Raw genomic sequence first — 13444 nt, forward strand, 5'->3', positions numbered from 1 at the left:
AGTTTAGTGATAAATCCCTCCCTAAAATGCATTTGATAACCGTTTTACGTGTTGTAAGGCAAAGGGTGATTGGTCACAGGCTCACGGATTCAGTTGGTAGTAAACACAATCAGGCTCCTGGGACCGTCGATTGGTCAGTTTTCTGGGGGCCGAGCAAATTCCTCCGGTTCCGCGCGCAGGCTGGCTGCACTCTTACCTCGGCCCCGCCCTCCCCTTGGTGATTGGTTACAGCCCAATAGGGGGAGGAGGAATGGAGCGGAGTAGGCGCTCTTGCATTACGTCACTTCCGTTTATCGGGCGCCGCCGCGGTGTTCTCAGACTGTCTCGGCGAACCGGCTGAAGGAGCTAGGGTACTAGAGGCGGGGTGGGAGGGGGGCGGGCGGAAGGGGGAGGAAGTCTCATAACCGAGACACCAGTCTGGACGTTCCAACCTCCTCTGACACTACCAAGTCCGAACGGAGAGGGGTCACCGCCTCCTTCAGCGAGGAGGAGGGGGGCGGAGCCCGGCTCAGGTGAGGGGACCCAGTCAGCGAGTGTCGTGATGGTGGGCGCGCTCACGTGGGGAAGGTTGAGCACCAGGGGCGCGCCAAGGCGTCGGGGAGCGCGCAAACGTGTATTGGTGTCCCCAGCCTACCCTGCCCGTCTTTCTGAAGGGGCATTGTTACCGTCGGAGCGAAGGGGCCAGGCGGGTTCTTCTGCGCAGGCGTCCCCGGTGTCCCGACGCCAGGCTGCCTGTGGGGTGGGGCGGGGGCTGGTACCCCTGCGGATCCGGGGCTGGCGACGCAGGTTACCGAACCGGGTGGGAAAGGCCTCAGGCCCAACGGCCTGGCGGGATGAAGAGAGGATCTGCTGCCCTGCTGGATGGGGTCGGACGGCTCCCTTGCCCCCATCCTGGGTCTTCTTGAGCGACAAGGTTTCATTTCACCAGAGCAAGGCCATAGGCCGACTGCCATCAGGAGCCGGCGGCAGACCCTGTAGGGGTGGAGCCTGCGTTTTGGAATGCCCCAACTTGTTATGAGAGAACTGAAGTGTTTAATAGGCATTTACTGAATGCCCCCTACTCCCAGGCTTCGTGCGAGGAGCTGTGGGGAATGCGGTGATAAGACACTGCTGTCCCATCTTCTGTTTGGAGAACAGATTTGTATGTAAATAATAAAAGGCAGTGAATTAAGGGGAGTGGAAGGTTGGTTTTTTCCTTTAAAAATGGCCATTTATTATTAAGTCGGTTCGCATTCTGGCATAATGAAGGATACTGTGGAAACTAATTTTCTGAACAGATGACAAATCCTAAATAATTTGAAGGAAAAATTTTAGGTGAAAGCACAGTGAAGTTTTGGTTACTAAGTAATGTCCTCTAAGTTTGGTCAACTTGAATTAATAGAAGAAACTCTTCATCTTCAAAAATTGAAGCAAAAATATTCCAAAACATGTTCTCATATTTTTCACCTGTGGTAAGTAGAAGACATTACGGACTTTTCTTTAGCGGTTAAAGAGAATGCTGTGCCTTAGTCATTATTGGTAATTTGTTGTCCTAGTATGGGCTGTTGTGCCTTAGATGTTGTAAAAGGCTGGGCAGAACTTGCTATTCGTTTGCCTAAACTCTTGTGATTTCTGTGGTGACTGTGGTTGGCAGTAAGCTAATAGTTAAGAGGGAAAAGATAAGGAATTTTAGAGAAAAGCCCCTAAGCCAAAGGAAGGCGTTCACTCTTCCTTCTAACCCTCCTGGAAATCTCAGCAAATTTGGGAAGATTGACCTGGCCACCACAGCCAGCTTGGTGACCTTACAGGTAAGACTACCTGGGTGGGGACCTGTTCTGGACCCTTGGGTTTTGCTGAATAAATAGACTCTCTTTTGAAGAGTCCTGAAGTCAACTTGTTTTCTAGAGATTTGCCACTTTTCCCTAAAAGTTGTCTCAAAACATAACTTTTTGTTAGCTGATGAGCTGGCAAACTGGATTTTGGTTAATTAATAAGTCTCTAGCAAAATTCTGAAAGTGGTAAGATTTGGAGGAAAGGCATCTTACAAACTTAGGAGTGACCACTCTCAAAAGAAACTGTCACAAGACTGTCCCCAAAGTGGAAGTAATAAAAAATCACTAGGATATGAAATAGTACTTAAAGAACTTAGCATGAATTATATTGAATTGGAGACTTAAAAATACCTCGTGTTCATTGAAATTGACAAAACCTGGTGTAGTGCTGACAAACAATCTTGAATCTGGCTCAAATTCTTTTTGGAAATGGAACAAAGAACCCAAGATATTGATTCTCTGTTAGCTTTCAACTTTTATTTTGTTATTTTTTGAGACAGAGTCTTGCTCTGTCTCCCGGGCTGGAGTGCAATGGCATGCTCTCGGCTCACAGCAACCTCCACCTCCCAGTTTCAAGCAATTCTCCTGCCTTGGCCTCCCAAGTTGCTGGGATTACAGGTACGCCTCACCACGCCCAGCTAAGTTTTGTATTTTTAAGTAGAGGCGAGATTTCACCATGTTGGTCAGGCTGGTCTTGAACCCCTGACCTTGTGATCTGCCCTCCTTAGTCTCCCAAAGTACTGGGATTACAAGTGTGAGCCACGGTGCCCGGCTAATTTTTATTTATTTTTTTAATGTAAATTAAATACTTTTCCCCTCTGTCAGTTTTAAGCATGTGATTTTTCTTTTATTGTACTTAATGTTTCTCAAATATGGATGTTGTCTAGTAGAGCCAGTTTTGTTAGTGTAGCAGGTGGGATGGAATGTTGCACTACACTACACCTTTTGTCTAAGTATGAAGTGAACTTCTCATCTCCAAAAAATCCAGCTGTTTCTAGTCTTTTATGGCATTATGCCATAGCTTAATTGGCAGCTTTTTTCCTAATGTTAAGTGAAATAATGCATTTTATAATCACAGGTGTCTTAGATTTAATGTAATTTGGTAACATTAAAAGATTTTAGCCCAGGTGGCACACACCTGTAGTCCCAACTACTTGGGAGCTTGAGGCAGGAGGATTACTTGAGTTCAAAGTAACTCAGGCAACATAATACAATCCTGGCTCCCTACCCCCAAAAAGAGACTTTTGTGCCCAAAAGTACAGAAACAAAGTGTGCCAAATGGGAAGCAATAGTATGAACTATTGCTCTTTACATATGTTTTCATCATTTTCACCACTGAATAGTGGCTTTTAATTTCAAGATCCAGTTTTGGAGGTGCCTTTCATTTCATTAGTTATACATGTATTTCCTAAAAGCTTTGATTTATCTTAACAGCTCAAACAGATTAGGAATTGTGTTGGAGTACTTACTTATTGTAATAGATATTCTTACTCTCCAGGATTATTTTATTGGTGATGCAGGATTTTTCTCAACCACTTTGCAAACAGGGGACCTCCACCATTGGTGATGTGCCCCTGCCCCCACTCTGCCCACCAGTGTTACAGCTTGTACCGCATTGGGCGGTTCCCAAGCTCTCATTCAAGAAGAATGAGGTTACACTGACAATTTGAAGGATGAGGAGGGCAGAGAAGAATTTTATTGAGTGACGGAACAGCTCTCAGGGAAGAGGGCATTGAGGGAGTGGTCCCCCACCCCCACAGTCAGTGGTTTCTTTCCCAGTTGGCTGGATCTGGGACTTCTTATGAACTCAAGTATGGGGAGTATGTGCTGATTGGTTTCTGAGTATGCAAAAGGTTAAAAAAAGGAAAGGCCGAGTATGGTGGCTCACTCCTGTAATCCCAGGACTTTGGGAGGCTGAGGCAGACAGATCACTTGAGGTCAGGAGTTCGAGACCAGTCTGGCCAACATAGTGAAACCATGTCTCTACTAAAATACAGAAATTAGCTGAGAGGGGTGGCACATGCCTGAAATCCCAGCTACTCAGGAGGTTGATGCAGGAGAATGGCTTGAGCCTGGGAGGCAGAGGTTGTGATGAGTTGAGATCGTGCCACTGTACTCCATTCTTGGCGACAGAGTGATACGCTCAAAAAAAAAAAAAAGTTAAAGCAAAGACACAACTCAAAAGTGGGCATGACAGTGTAGAAAACCAATTAGGAAAATGCAGGTATATGTAAAATAGATGATGAGTGGGGATCAATCAGAGGAAAGCGCGCCAAATGGGAAGACACAATCTCAGTCTGGTCCCTGGACTTGACTGGTAGCTTGGCTTTCAGGCTTTAAACTGTCTTTGGTTGGAGATGGGGTTTCACTGGAGATGTGCCCCTATCTACCTAGGCATTTGTCTGTCTCCTGCCTCTATCATTGTTAGTCATTGGTAGACAATTTTCCTTCTTCCTTGAAGACAGGATACCGTAAGTAAGCATTATGCCATGATTTATTCCTAGTTGTTACATGAAATAATGCATTTTGTAATCACAGTTGTCTTAGATTTAATGAAATTTGATAGAATTAAAAGACTTTTAGCCCAAGTGGCACACACCTGTAGTCCCAACTACTTGGGAGTCTGAGACAGGAGGATCACTTGAGTTCAAACCAGCCCGGGCAACATAGTAAAATCCTGGCTCTCTACCTCCCAAAAGAGATTTTTGTACCCAACTGATTCATTGTAGTTGTAACCAATGAATTTTCCTAATCTGTTTTCCTGTTCTGTAAAGTTTGTTACTGGAAGGAAGCCTATCGAGAGTGATATTTTTCCTTACATAAATGATTCATTTTACAAATTTTAAAGGATGATTAAGTGATAGTTCTACTTTTTGGAAATTATACTTGGTAATTTGTTACTTCGTTTGATAACAAGTTTACAGATGCCTTTATTCCCAATTTCCTTTTTTTTTTTTTTTTGAGATAGGATCTCATTCTGTCGCCCGGGCTTGAGTGCAGTGATGCGATCTTCACTGCAGCCTACGCGTCTTGGGTTTAAGTGATTCTCGTGTCTCAGCCTCCCAAGTAGCTGGGACTACAGGCTTGTGCCACCATGCCCAACTGATTTTTGTATTTTTTGGACAGCGTTTTACCATGTTGGCCAGGCTGGTCTTGAACTCTTGACCACAAGTGATCCCACTGTTTTGGCCTCCCAAAATGCTGGGATTACAGGCATGAGCCACTGCGCCTGGGCTAAATGATCAATCAGTCAAAAGAATTGATTGCCAATTTCTTTTCTTTTTCTTTATTTTTGAGACGGTGTCTCTTAATCTGTTGCCCAGGCTGGAGTGCAGTGGTGCGATCTCAGCTCACTGCAACCTCCGCCTTCCGGGTTCAAGTGATTTTTCTGCCTCAGCCTCCCAAGTAGCTGGGACTGCAGGTGCCTGCCACCACACCCAGCTAATTTTTGTATTTTTAGTAGAGTGGGGTTTCACCATATTGGCCAGGGTGGTCTCGAACTCCTGACCTCATGATCCACCCACCTTGGCCCCCCAAAGTGCTAGGATTACAGGCGTGAGCCACCGTGCCCAGCCTGCCAATTTAAGTTTAAAATGATTAGGGTGAGTTGCTTCCTCTTTTTTCTATGCGTTATATTGTTGACATGGTATAATTAATTTTTCAGTACATCTTAATTAGTCAATTATAATTTAAAATCCACTCAACCATCTTCCTCTAAAAATGCAAAGCTTTCACCTTATAGTCATTGTTTTAGTCTTTTGCAAAGAAGATTTGAGGAAGACCAGGAAAAGAAAATCGACTGTTTGGGCATTCGGTTATGGGAGGAGCCCAGAAATGCTACAAAAATCTAAACAGTCACTTACATTGTTCTTATTTTGAATAGATGATCAAAAGAAACTCTGCCTGTCAAGTATAGGTCACTTGCTGAGCATTATTGATTTGATAAATGATTGAGAAGTGAAGGCATATACTGCTTTGAAAGCAAACTAGGTATAAGAAGTGGATCAAGTCCATTTTCATTTTCTCTGTTGGAAAAGCACTATAATAATAGTGTCTCCAGTGCTTTGTCATAGTTTTCATCTTGATAAAAGTTTACTTTTTTTTTTCTTTCTACTTTGTTCTGTTTTGCTTTTGAGACAGGGTCTTACTTTGTCACCCAGGCTGGAGTCCAGTGGGGTGGTCATAGCTCACTGCAGCCCCAGTCTCCTGGGCTCAGGCAACCCTCCCTCACCCAACCTTCCAAGTAGCTGGGACTACAGGCATGCACGATTATGCCCACCTAATTTTTGTATTTTTTGTAGAAGTGGGGGCTCCCTGTGTTTTCCAGACTGGTCTTAGACTCCTGGACTCAAGCATTTCTCCCACCTTGGCCTCCCAACGTGTTGAGATTATAGGTGTGAGCCACCATGCCCAGCTCCCAGCTAATTAAAAAAAAATTGTAGAGACAGGGTTTCACTATGTTGACCAAGAAGGTCTCAAACACCTGGCTTCAAGTGACCCTTGAAGCCTCCCAAAGTACTGAGATTACAGGTGTGAGCCCCTGCATCTGGCCTAATTTTTTTTTTTCATTAAGAAATAAGCCTCTTGGCAGAGTGTGGTGGCTCACGCCTGTAATCTCAGCACTTTGGGAGGCCAAGGTAGGCAGGTCACAAAGTCAGGAGTTCGAGACCAGCCTGGCCAATACAGTGAAACTCCGTCTCTACTAAAAATGCAAAAAAATTAGCCAGATGTGGTGGCACATGCCTTGTAATCCCAGCTACTCAGGAGGCTGAGGCAGGAGAATTGCTTGAACCCAGGAGGTGGAGGTTGCAGTGAGCCGAGATTGAGCCACTGCACTCCAGCCTGGTGACAAAGAAAGACTCAGTCTCAAAAGAAAAGAAAAGAAAAGAAACAAGTTTCTTGAACTGCTGGGTAAAAGGCAATGAAAGACATGTTTTAAAAATATTTATGCTACACATTGATTGGGATTGGAAAGAAAAGAATACTTTAAAAAAATTTTTTTTTAATTTTGGGGGACAACTGGGATGAGTGGCAGACAGCATTTTCTAGGTTATCAAGACATTCAGATTTCTTAAACAGATATTAAAATACATGTAGCCTCAGCTTTACAGGCAGCTAAAAGAAGACATTAATAGTTGGTTTCTGTGGATTTTCAGATACGTTTGTGAAATTTTTATAATATTTAAAGTGTTAACTGGCTAAAGATGTTCTTTGATCTAGATACTAAACTAGCAAGCTAGTCATTTAAAATTTTAGGAAAATGTAGCAACTGAGAATAGGAAATTTCTAGACAGGTACAGTACAAGTATAAAATTCTAGCAGGGTGAAGCAGTTAAATTTCACATAAATTGGGCTGGGCACAGTGGCTCATGCATGTAATCCCAGCACTTTGGGAGGCTGAGACAGGCAGATCACGAGGTCAGGAGTTCAAGACCAGCCTGGCCAACATGGTGAAATCCCTTCTCTAGAAAAAAATGAAAAAAATTAGCCAGATGTAGTGGCAGGTGCCTATAATCCTAGCTATTCAGGAGGCTGAGGCGGGAGAATCACTTGAACCCGGGAGGCAGAGGTGATGGTGAGCCGAGATCATGCCACTGCACTCCAGCCTGGGTGACACAGTGAGATTCTGTCTCAAAAGAAAAAAAAAATTGCCATAAATTATTTTGAACTTTAAATGTAATGCTTTCAGACTCTATCATGTAGCTGACTTCCTGTGACACAACAGTCTTTCAGGCAGCACTCTGCTAGTGGGTCACTTTATTAGTCTGTTCTTGCATTGCTGTGAAAGAAATACTGGGTAGCTTATAAAGAAAAGAGGCTTAATGGCTCATGATTCTACAGGCCGTATATGCATGGTGCCAGTACCTGCTTGGCTTCTGGGGAGGCCTCAGGGAAGTTCTACTTACGGCAGAAGGAGAAGTGGGAGCAGGCACTTAAAGAAGTGTATCACCTTCCCACCCTTCCCCCACAGCTTGCTATAAAGCACTGGAGCACGGGTGGGAGGGAGGAGAGGGGTGCCCCACCTCTTTAAATGACTAGATCTCCCTAAAAACTCACTATCAGAAGGACAGCATCAGGAGGATGGTGCTAAACTGTTCTTGAGAACTCTGCCCACAGGATCCAATCACCTCCCACTGGGCCCCACCTCCAACATTGAGGATAGCCGTTCAACATGAGAATTGGAGGGGACACATATCTAAACTATATCAGTCACCCTCTGATAGACTACTCTCCTGACAAGGTTGGGCATACCAAGATTTTCCTCTTGTAACCAATGACCTTACTGCCAAAAAGTTTCTGTCACCCTCCCCTGATGCTTGATTTTTGTCAGCACCAGTCTAATGGAAGGCAGGGCAGGGAGGAGGAGCCAGTGGCAAGGGGCAGTGGTGAAACTGCCATTATAAAACTGTAACTTAGAGAAAGAGATCTGATCTAACCAACTCTCTCTTGGTTCTAACCTCCAAGCTGTTCTTTTTCATTCCTGGGTGTAGGCTGAATTAACTTTGGGAGAAACTTAGGTTACAGTTTATAGTTTGAGTCATAGTTTGGAACAAAGTAACAGCCCTTTCCCAAAACAAATCTCCTCCTTCCCTGGGGACTAGACTGCCTTTGTAGGACTAACATTAGCCATAAGATTAGAAATTAGCACTTTGGGAGGCCAAGGTGGATGGATCACCTGAGGTCAAGAGTTTGAGACCAGCCTGGCTAACATGGTGAAACCCATCTCTACTAAAAATACCAAAAATTAGCCAGGCTTGGTGGTGCATGCCTGTATTCCCTGCTACTCGGGAGGCTGAGGCAGGAGAATCGCTTGAACCCAGGAGGCAGAGGTTGCAGTGAGCCAAGATCGTGCCATTGCACTCCAGCCTGGGCAACAAGAGCAAAACTCTGTCTCAAAAAAAAAATTAGAAATTGTGATTTAGGAGTCATGCAGCTGGAGGCTACAAGATTGTGATCCTCTCTAAACTGCTCCTAAGATCAATGCTTGAGATATTTTGCAGACCCTGCCTTTGATGAATCAGCTGGTACTACCCAGATCAATAAACTGGCTTCTCTAATCTTGTGGCCCCTACCCAGGAACTGATTGAGCACAGGAAGACTCCCTATGATTTCATCTCTGAGCTGACCAATCAGCACTTCCAGCTCACTTGCTTACCCCCACCCACCAAATTGTCCTAAAAACTCTGATCCCCAAATGCTCGGGGAGACTGATTTGAGTAATAAATAAAACTGGTCTCTTGCACAGCCGGCTCTGCGTGAATTACTCTTTATCTATTGCAGTTCCCCTGTCTTGATAAATCGGCTCTGTCTAGGCAGGGGGCAAGGTGAACCCCTTGGGTGGTTACAGTGGGAGAAGATAAAGCTCATCTTGCCTCCTCCTGCCTTTCCCTAGTTTGGGAGACCTCTTCCAAACTGAGGTCTCTTGTCAGGGACAAAGGCTTGGCATTGTGGTCTATGATGATAGCATGTGGCATTGGCAACAAGAGAGGATTTGAGTAAAAGAAGGGAAGAAGAAAAACCCTGCCACCTCTTCCAGAGCACTTGCTCTCATTTTCACTCCCTTCACTGTCATTGCACATGTCTTTTCACCCATACCTCCAGCCCTTGACCCTGACCCTGCCTTTCAGCTCCATCCCTTTACTCCCTCCAGTCCCCTAATCCTTATTCCTAGCACTTGTTTATGCTCACAACTACATTCTTTTTATTTTTTTATTTTTTTCTGAGACAGAGTCTTGCTCTGTCACCTAGGTTGGAATGCAGTGGCACGATCTCAGCTCACTGCAACCTCCATCTCCCAGGTTCAAGCAATTCACCTGCTTCAGCCTCCCGAGTAGCTGGGATAACAGCTGTGCACCATTATGCCTGGCCAATTTTTTTTTTAATTTTTTAAATTTTTAGTAGAAGCAGGGCTTCACCATGTTGACCAGGCTGGTCTCGAACTCCTGACCTAGTGATCCGCCTACCTCAGCCTCCCAAACTGCTGGGATTACAGGTGTTAGCCACTGTGCCTGGCCTTATTTATTTTAATTTTAATAGAGATGGGATCTTGCTAGGTTGGGCAGGGCATTCTCAAACTTCTGGTCTCAATCCTCCCACCTTGGCCTCCGAAAGTGCTGACATTTATAGGTATGAGCCACTGTGCCCAGCCTCAGCTACATTTGTTCCCTCCTCTGAGTGTCCTCATATTAATCACTGGGCCCATGTCTTATTGGGGGTTGCTCCCATTACAGCATAGCTGGACCTGGGTCATACAGCTTCTCCTTTACTTATTGAACTAGTTGGGTAATGTTAGCCCTAGGTATGAGTAGAGAGTCATTTCTTGCTAGTCATACATAAGAGATAGTATGTGTAAAGTACCTATAGAACCTGGCTTTTAGTAGGTATTCAACTCTCTCATCTTTCCCCTTCATCACCCAGCTACTAGAAACACAGTAGTAAGTGATGGTGCAGTGTTAATTAACAAGGCACTGGTGCTTCGGCAGTTTGCTACCTCAGTAACAGGTTAAAAGGATACTCTGAGTGATCCTGGGAGGTTATATTATTGCTAGGGAAAGGCTGGGCAGTTTATTCCACAAATTTGAGTAACTCACCATATGTGTAAGTTGAAGGTTGCCTTTACACTAAAGTTTTATATATATATGTATAAATTTTTTTTTTTTTTTTTTGAGATAGGGTCTCTATTGCCCAAGCTGGAGTGCAGTGGCATGATCTGAGGTCATAAGCCTACTGGGTTCAAGCGAGTCTCCTGCCTCCACCACCTGAGTAGCTGGGATTACAGTTGTGTGCCACCACACCCAGCTAATTTTTGTATTTTTTAGTAGAGATGGGGTTTCACCATGTTGCCTGTCCAGACTGGTCTGGAACTTCTGAGCTCAAGTGATCCACCTGCCTTGGCCTCCCAAAGTGCTAGTATTACAGGCGTGAGCCACCACACCTGGGGAGGGGAGAAAAAGAAAACTTTTCTAAAAAAGTAGTGTAGAGAGTGGCTTTTTTTGTCTCACTCTGTTGCCCAGGCTGGACTTCCGTGGTGTGATCTCAGCTCACTGCAACCTCCGCTGCCCGGATTCAAGCAGTACTCCTGCCTCAGCCTCCCGAGCAGCTGGGACTACAAGTGCATGACACTATGCCCGGCAAATTTTTTGTATTTTTAGTAGAGACGAGGTTTCACCATGTTAGCTAGGATGGTCTTGATCTCCTGACCTTGTGATCCACCCGCCTCGGACTCCCAAAGTGCTGGGATTACAGGCGTGAGCCACTGCACCTGGCCGAGAGTAGCATTTTTAAAAAAATAAACTTTATATTTTCTAATAGTTTTAGATTTACAGAAAATTGCAAAGATAGTAGAATTTTTGTATACCCACACCTGGTTTCACTATTAACATCTTAACGTTAGTATGGTATGTTATAGTTAATGAACCATTATTATTATAACATTATTGCCTAATATTATTAACTAAGATTTATTCTTTATTCAGATTTTATTAGTTTTAATGCCCTTTATTCTAAGATCCCATCCAGGATAGGGTAACCACTCAGTAGATTCACCTTACCTGCTGCCTAGACAGAGCCAATTTATCAAGACAGGAATTGCAATAGAGAAAGAGTAATTCATGCAGAGCCAGCTGTGCGGGAGGACCAGCGTTTTATTACTACTCAAATTAGTCTCCCCAAAACCTTGGGGATCAGAGTTTTTCAGTGAGTCGGGTGTGCTGATTGGTTGGCTTGGGGGTGAACTCTTAGGGAGTTGAAGCTGTTCTCTTATGCTGAGTCAGTTCTTGGGTGGGGGCCACAGAACTGGTTGGCAGGTCCAGGTGGGGCCATTAGGTTGTTAGAAATGCAAAAGCCTGAAATGGATAATAGTGATGTTATCTTCAAGAGTAATTGGGGAAATTGTAATTCTTATGACCTCTGTAATGACTGTTAATATTTAGAATTCCAGCTCCTCTCATCCTAACTTGGTGGCTGGTGGCCTTTCATTCACTTTACAAAAACAGTCTAGCTTTGGGGAAGGGCTGTTATTTAAACTGTAAACTAAATTCCTTCCTAAGGCTAGTTTGGCCTATTCCCAGGAATAGATAACAGTTTGGAGGTTAGAACTGAGATGGAGTTGGTTAGGTTTGATATCTTTCAGTATCATAATTTCCTTAGTTACAATTTTGCAAAGGCAGTTTCAGTAGCACATCATATTTAGTCATCCTTAGGCTCCTCTTGGCTGTGAAAATTTCTTACACGTAAACCAAAAAGTATTTGAGACAAGTCTCAATCAATTTACAAAGTTTATTTTGCCAAGTTTAAGGACGTACCTGTGACACAGACTCAGGAGGTCCTGATGACATGTGCCCAAGGCGGTTGGGGTACAGCTTGCCTTTATACATTTTAGGGAGACATGATACATCTCTTTATGTATACGTGTACGATCTACAGTTAAATCTGAAAGGGTGGAACAACTCAAAGGTGAGGGGTGTTCCAAGTCACAGGCAGATTTAAACATATTGTGATTGGCAGTTGGTTGAAAGAGTTGTTATCTGTAGAAAAGAATGTCTGGGTTGTGCTAAGGGGTTGCAGAGATCTAGGTTTTATCATGTACATGAAGCCACCAAGTATCAGGCTTTTTTTTTTTTTTGTCACCAACTATGGACAGGATTTTTTTTTTTTTTTTTTTTTTTTTGAGATGGTGTCTCACTCTATTGCCCAGACTGGAGTGCAGTAGCGCGGTCTCAGCTCACTGCAACCTCCGCCTCCCAGATTCGAGTGATTTCGCCTGCCTCAGCCTCCTGAGTAGCTGGGACTACAAGCGTGTGCCACCATGCCCATCTTTTTTTTTTTTTTTTTTTTTTGGTTTCACTGTGTTAGCCAGGATAGTCTTGACCTTGTGATCCGCCTGCCTCAGCCTCTCAAAGTGCTGGGATTACAGGCGTGAGTCACCGCTCCTGGCCAGGATTTAGAGAAAATATAGACTGTAAATGTTTCTTTCTTTTCTTTCATTTTATCCAGCCCAAAATGTCAGACTCTAAATGTTTCTTATCAGACTTAAGGTCTGTGTTGATGTTACTGCTAGAAGGGTATAAAGAGGCATGTCTAACCTCTACTTCCCATTGTGGCCTGAACCAGTATTTCAGGTTAAAGTTTATGGTGTCCTGGCTGAGGAGGGAGTCCATCCACATGGTTGCAGGGGTCCTTTGAATTTCAGTAACTTTGATAGAGTACGAGTCAGGCATTGCATATATGGAAAAACTCTTTAAACCATGATTTTCCTCTGTTTTCACACCACAACAATCATCATAGAAGACTTCTATGGCCTAATGTGTGGGCTTTTTCCCCCCACACATTAAGGGCTGTGGACACCAACTGGGTGTCCTCCAATTCAGTTCCAGCACGATTGAAACAAGGAACTTAACCTTTACCCCTTCATGGGCCTTGTGATGGCGGTGCCTTCCTTATAACTTGGCCCACTACTCTCAACCCCTCATGGCAGGGAAAGCACACAGGTGAGTGGATGCAGAGGCCAGAGCAAGCGCTGTTGGGCACCGTCAGGAGCAAAACTTCATGCGGGCCTGTGACAGTGTCTGGGGGGTGCCCACGAGCCCTGAAGCCCCAGAGGGTGTGTGTTACAGTGCGCTCTTTTAGCTTTG

At 44.4% G+C, this 13444-nt stretch overlaps 1 protein-coding gene across 2 annotated transcripts in view; it reads left to right on the plus strand.

The window, feature by feature from the left end:
- The first annotated feature begins 279 nt into the window (after positions 1 to 279).
- ZBTB5 (zinc finger and BTB domain containing 5) overlaps positions 280 to 13444 on the plus strand; it is a 46025-nt gene continuing 32860 nt past the window's right edge. The window contains exon 1 of one of the 2 annotated variants that reach the window (XM_012463398.2): positions 280 to 512. The gene's annotated coding sequence lies outside the window, so the exon portion shown is untranslated. The remainder of the gene's footprint in view (positions 513 to 13444) is intronic. The other variant, XM_012463399.2, reaches the window with a different exon arrangement.

The sequence above is a fragment of the Aotus nancymaae genome, unplaced genomic scaffold (genome assembly GCF_030222135.1).
Source record: "Aotus nancymaae isolate 86718 unplaced genomic scaffold, 86718_ANA_hifiasm-v0.15.2.pri h1tg000003l, whole genome shotgun sequence".
In the NCBI taxonomy this organism is placed as follows: domain Eukaryota; kingdom Metazoa; phylum Chordata; class Mammalia; order Primates; family Aotidae; genus Aotus; species Aotus nancymaae.